Below are 5741 nucleotides of genomic sequence, written 5' to 3'. Positions count from 1 at the left end.
TTAGTGATTTTTTTCTTCATGATTAATGCAGTTTGTTTTTAAAAGCCACTGAAAGATGGGTGGCTTTATGTACTCAAAAAAAAAAAAAAAATTATCCCTGTAAGTCATACTAAGGTTCAAGCTATTTTGTATCTCCATAATAGTAATACTCATGCATAGAGATGTATCCATGACAGAGACATATACTGCTCACCAAATATACATGTTCTCATCCACATTTCCTGATACATTTGCAGGTAGGTAAGCCTGTGTGACTAGTTTTGGGCTGGGATCAAGTGATAAATAGCCACTGTTAAGTCTGTTAAGTCCATAAGATTTTGAGGTTAATTTGCTACCACATATAACCTAGCTTCCGAATATATTCTACATTTTTTATTAACTGCTGCTTCTTACTGCAGCTGACTCACTACTATGATTGGAGTAATGCTTTATTTTTTTCTGCCAATGAGGGAGTCTTTAAGGAAAATGCCACTTGCTCACAAGCTTTGATCATTTCCATTACTTTCTTTATTTGAGTATAAACAGTTTACATATCCATAGGTTTTAAGCTTAATCATCAAAATTTTCATTTGCCACCAGAATAGTTTCAACTCAATTGGAAATTGAATTGAAATTGAATACAGTTTTAAATATTACATTTTTAAGAAGACAAAGAGAGGCATTACAGTCATTTTAAAGCAGAATTTCAGGTATATTTGTATTACAAAGTAACTCACTCCCATGGGAAGTAACATTAAGTGAAGTTTTATATTTGTAAACAAAGACTTGATTACAGGAAATTGTGTAAGGAAGTTGAGCTGATTTGTGAGAAAATTATTTTCTATGATTAAAATCAGAAATAAATAAATACACAAATACATGTAGGGGTTTAAAAAGAGGCCACCTTGTTCTTCAAAATACTTAATGTGTGGGGGCCCCTGGATGTCTCAGTCTATTATTGTCCAACTCTTGATTTTGGCTCAGGTCATGATCTCAGGGTGGTGGGATGGATCCCAGGATTGGGCTCCATGCTTAGCATGGAGTCTACTTGTCCCTCTCCCTCTGCACCTCCCCCCACCCTCGTACTCTCTCTCTCTCTCAAATAAATAAATAAAATCTTAAAAAAAAAACACAAAACCCTTAATGTGTGAACCTTCACAGGCTGAAAAATCACATGGTCCTGTTCTAAGCACTACTTTGGAGGAAGAGCCAGAGGGTGGATAACAGGGAGGAGGTGGGCTCACAGTCATAATGCACCCAACTGGGAGGAGGGAAGGAACAAATAAACCAGATTTCTTTAATGACACAAAAGTCCAAATTTCCCAGTAATTCCTGGTACGTAAATATATTAAAACACACAAAAATTGAATACATGTAAAACAATATTGATAAAACACACACACGTAAAAACATAAAACAAGATAAACTGCTGATCTTTCTTGTAGATTTATGTGACAAAATGTTTTAATAAAAAATATTCACAATTTTTCTCTGTAATATTTATGTAAATTTAATACTTCAGAAAGATGGGACATGTTAATTCTTTGGTTTCAAGTATCCCCAACACACTGGTATGTATGATTTTCAGGATAAAATTACCCCAATTTGAGAAGCATCACTCTAGTTTACCTAAAGATTGTCCTTGTATTATGTGTTTGAACACTTGGAGTCTTGACTGTATAGATTTCTCATACCAGTGCTTTCACTTAGTGATACTTTGTTTACACTAAGGGCTGTCTTAGTTCAGGCTGCTTTAACAGAATACCATAGATTGGGTGACTTAAACAACAGAAATTTATTTCTTACAGTTCTAGAGGCTGAGAAATCCAAGATCCAGATTCCAGCAGACTCAGTGTGTGGTGAGAGCCCCTTTCCCAGTTGGCAGATAGCCATCTTCTTGCTGTATCCTCACTTGGCTGATAGAGAGTGCTCTCTGGTCTCTTCTCATGAGGGCACAATTCCCATTATGAGGAGCCCATCCCTATGATCTCCTCTAAACCTAGTTACCTCCTCAAAGCCCCACCTCCTAATATCATCACACTGGGGGTTAGAATTTTAACATATGCATTTGGGGAGGACAAAATCTTTCAGTTCCCATAAAAAACATTCATATGCAACTCATACTAGAGCTCTTTTAGATTGTTGAGACCATCTTTTATAATTTCACATAACGTCCCCTTTATGTAGTTCCATGAAATAAATTTCTTTTATATCTCAGGGGACAACTTTTTCCCACAAAACTGCTTTGTTTCTTAAATTAGAAACATTGAATCCTTTAATTTGATAACTGTGGAGCCATCCACCAAGATAACCCCAATGATCCCCATCTCCTGATACATTCTCATGTAGTTGCATCCCACAATGTAATAGAGTTGGTCTGTGTCACCAAACAGAATACCATAGAAGTAATAGTATGTCATTTCCAATACTAAATCATTAAAGGCAATATGTCTCCTGACTTCTTTCTTGAATCACTCACTCTGGAAAATCCAGTTCCATGTTGTAAAGGCACCTAGGCAACCCTGTGGAGAGAGATGTGGTGAGGAATTAATGCCTTCTGCTAGCAGCCATTGAGCAACTAAGGCCATCAATCTCAGCCAACAGCCATGTGATCAGCTATCTTGGAAGTAGATCCTGAAGCCCCAGTCAAGCCTTCAAACAATTGCAGCCCCATCTCTCATCTTAACTTCAGCCTCATGAAAAACCTGAGCCAGAACCCTCCAACTATACCACTCCTGGATTTCAGAGGTAACAAAAAAAATTTTTTAAGCAGATAAATTTTGAGGTAATCTATTATACAATAATAGTTTATCAATCTGCTTCTCTTTTTGTCTGTTAGGAATCCTAAATTCAAATATGAGGCTCACCTCTGAAATTTCTACAGGACTCTCAACATATATTTTTGTGTTTTGATATTATTTCCCTATTTTCATTTTTCACTTATTTCAATTTCCTCTTCTATTTATTTAATTGTATTACAATATATGATATAAGCCACTTCAAACAGTATTTTAGGAATTAAGCAAAGTATTTTTTATGACGAAATGAAGAACTATAACCAGGGGAAGTTAACAGAATAAGGAAAAATAAATAAATACATAAACAAACAAATAAATAAACATTGCAGCTAGACCCAAGCTTGAAGCTTTTTTCAACATGGAAGCAACAAAGTTATTATCTGAGTCTTTCTTAAAGGATTTGAATATAAGTTCTAGGAAAAAATAAAAATATTCACAAATTATAAGTTATTTGAAACAAAGATTATATTTTTATCCTCTGCATAATGATTCCAAATAACCAGTCTATAAGAGATATTTTCACCAGTCTGCTAGAAAACAAGAAAAATGAGGGCAATACAGTCATTTTCCATTAAATTAAATTTATTCAATTTAAATTTGTTTATGTTGATGAACAGACATTTTTCCAAAGAAGACATCCAGATGGCCAACAGATACATGAAAACACACTCAACATCACTCATCATCAGGGAAATACAATTCAAAACTACAGTGAGATATCACCTTACACCTGTCAGAAGGGCTAAAATTAACAACACAGGAAACAACAGGTATTGGTGAGGATGCAGAGAAAGGGGAACCCTCTTACACTGTTGGTGGGAATGCAAACTGGGGCAGCCACTCTGGAAAATAGTATGGAGTTTCCTCAAAAAGTTAAAAATAGAACTACCCTACAATCCAGCAATTGCACTACTAGGTATTTACCCAAAGGATACAAAAATACTGACTCGAAGGGGCACATGCACCCCAACATTTATAACAGCATTATCAACAATAGCTAAATTATGGAAAGAGCCCAAATGTCCATCGACTGATGAATGGATAAAGAAGAGGTGTGTATATATATATATATATATATATATACATGGAATATTATTCGGCCATAAAAAGAATGAAATCTTGCCATTTACAGTGATGTGGATTGAGCTAGAGAGTATTATGCTAAGCAAAATAAGTCAGCCAGAGAAAGACAAATACTATATTATTTCACTCATATGTGGAATTTAAGAAACAAAACAGATGAACATAGGGAAAAAGAGAGAGAGCAAACCAGAAAACAGACTCTTAACTATAGACAATAAACTGATGGTTACTGGAGGTTAAGTGAGTAGGAGAATGGGTTAAATGGGTAATGGGGATTAAGGAGGGCACTTGTGATGATCACTGGGTATTGTATGTAAGTGATAAATCACTAAGTTCTACACCTGAAATTAATATTACACTGTTGGTTAACTAGGTGGAATTTAAATAAAAACTTGAAAAAAATAAACTTGTTTATGTTGAGATTATGTTCTTTTTTTTAAGATTTTTTTATTTATTTGAGAGAGAGAGACAGAGATAGCGACAGAGATATCAAAAGAGAGCATGAGCAGGGAGAAGAGGGAGAAACAGGCTCCCCGCTGAGCAGAGAGCCCGATGTGGGACTCAATCCCAGGACTCTGGGATCATGACCTGAGCGGAAGGCAGAAGCTTAACCCACTGAGCCACCTCGGCGCCCCAAGATTATGTTCTTTATAATCTTGATGCATCTTCTTTTAAAATATAATGATAGTGTATTGTGGTATGGGGTTTTTTTTTTTTTTTAATATTCTTAATCATACCATTTTCTCATTTCTCCTAGCACTTATGTGGTTTTGTTTGGTTTTGTCTTATTAAATGTTCCCAGTGTGTGAAACCGCTCTGCAGGAACCTGGGTTCCTAGAGAAGTATTGAGGGATGGTGAGGGAGTTGGAAAAGCAGTGCACAAATCTCAAGGCAGGGGAAGGAATGTCTGAGGGGGAAGAACATACATACTTTCAATACAACCTTTGTTTTCATAACACAAACTACAGAAGCAAAATCTTAACCAACTTGCAACTCAGGGCCTCCCCTCCCCAACCTGGTTGAGTTTCATTGTTTCAAAGCAGTAGACAGGTTCCTAACTTTGGACCTTAGAAACAATACAAGAGATTATCCAATCCTTCTGCTCATTTAACATGATCTATAGTCTGAAGAGTATCTCCAAGTAACATATACACTATGTTTCAAATGTGTAGAATCGGAAGGCATAATTAATCAAATTCCATTAAAGTGGTCTAAATTCATGGCAGGTTTTTACATATTGTGTCATCTTCTAATTACTAGAAACAAAAATATCATTACTATGAGAGGAACATCTCATAATTGTTTTAGAGGCTTTTTAAAATATTTTATTTATTTGAGAGAGAGAGAGCACAGAGGGAGGGGAAGAAGCAGACTCCCCGCTGAGCAGAGAGCCCAACTCAGGGCTCTGTCCCAGGACTCTGAGATCATGACCTGAGCTGAAGGCAGACACTTAACCAACTGAGCCACTCAGGCGCCCTCATCTTATAATTGTTTTAATGGTTTTAATTTATTTATTTTTTTTAAAGATTTTATTTATTTATTTGACAGAGAGAGAGACAGCGAGAGAGGGAACACAAGCAGGGGAGTGGGAGAGGGGGAAGCAGGCTTCCCACCGAGCAGAGAGCCCCATGCGGGGCTCAATCCCAGGACCCTAGGGTCATGACCTGAGCCGAAGGCAGCCGCTTAACCAACTGAGCCACCCAGGCGCCCCTGTTTTAATGGTTTTTAAAACGGGCCCTTGAAATAATGGGGAACCACTTGTGCTAAATAAATGTTTTTGGATAGATTATAGAAGCCAAAAAGAAGAAAATAGAAAAGAAAGAGTGAAGGGCTTGAATCTTCTTTTCCATAATACGAGCTCCTAGGAAAGGTTCTTAACGG

The sequence above is a fragment of the Neomonachus schauinslandi genome, chromosome 1, assembly GCF_002201575.2.
Source record: "Neomonachus schauinslandi chromosome 1, ASM220157v2, whole genome shotgun sequence".
Taxonomy (NCBI): Eukaryota; Metazoa; Chordata; class Mammalia; order Carnivora; family Phocidae; genus Neomonachus; species Neomonachus schauinslandi.
The sequence above is the reverse complement of the archived record's forward strand: the minus strand, read 5'-3'. Positions refer to the sequence as shown.